The sequence below is a fragment of the Palaemon carinicauda genome, chromosome 33, assembly GCF_036898095.1.
Source record: "Palaemon carinicauda isolate YSFRI2023 chromosome 33, ASM3689809v2, whole genome shotgun sequence".
NCBI classification, from domain to species: Eukaryota; Metazoa; Arthropoda; class Malacostraca; order Decapoda; family Palaemonidae; genus Palaemon; species Palaemon carinicauda.
Window position 1 is genome coordinate 42176166 of NC_090757.1, and position 1132 is coordinate 42177297.

General features: G+C 30.3%; 1 protein-coding gene across 1 annotated transcript in view; it reads left to right on the forward strand.

Annotated features, from left to right (window-relative positions):
- Nucleotides 1–1132, forward strand: part of LOC137626312 (carbonic anhydrase-related protein 10-like) — a 745117-nt gene that overhangs the window by 127186 nt on the left and 616799 nt on the right. The gene's annotated exons all lie outside the window — the stretch shown is intronic.

Sequence of the window (1132 nt, forward strand, 5' to 3'; positions counted from 1 at the left end):
TGTACTTCCCGTGCAGATATCTTCAAATTTTCTAACATAAGATGCATCTATTCCTTGTCTTTGAAGGGCTTTCATTATTATTATATGCTAAGCTACATCCTTACTTGGAAAAGCAGGATTCTTTAAGTTCCAAGGGCTCCAACAGGGAAAAGTAGCTTAGTGAGGAAAGGAAGCAAGGAAATAAATAAACTACTGATGAAGTTTTGAGTTTTACATTGGTTAGTTAAATGCATGGGTATGGTCAGTGGTTGAATACCCTGTTACATATCCTGCCTGCTCTCTTGGTTGATTAAAGTGTAGCTGTCCTTCTATTCGGCTTAATATGATCTTTGTAAATATTTTATATATTACTGATGGTAAAGTTATTATTAGGTAATTTTTTAGGTATTTCCTTTCTGCCGTTTTGTGAATTAGTATTGTGACTAAGTTTTTAAAGAACATTCTTGCTGACATTTTGTGTCAAGTTCAGCGAGTTTTACTATTATTAAATCTACTCCAGCTATTATCAATTCATTTCCTAGGCCGGAGTCTGCTGCTTTGCCTCTTTCCATGCCTTTTAAAGCCTTGTCTACTTCTCCTGCTGCTACTTTTGCTACTGTTATTTTTGGTACCGGCTCAGGTGTTTCAATGTTTCTATTGGCAAAATTATTTTGTAAATACAAATTCTCTGCACATTTTAACTCAAAATAATAAGAATGGACACGGTCATTACATGTAATGGGAATGACACATAAAAAAAAAAAAAAAAACTGATTTGCTAGTGATTGGAAACCAAGCAGGTGAAGGAAGAGAAGACAGTTGAATGACTAGCTAAGAATATTTGCGGATATACTGTAGACTTGCTTGATAAGACCATGAACAGACGAGAATGGAAGGACGTGTTTGAGGTCTTTGCCCTGCAGTGGACTAGCAACAGGTGATGATTATATATATATATATATATATATATATATATATATATATATATATATATATATATATATATATATATATACCGTATATATGTAGATATATGTATATGTATATATGTATATAAATTATATATACATATATGTGTATATATATATATATATATATATATATATATATATATATATATATATATATATATATATATATATTTAATTAATGC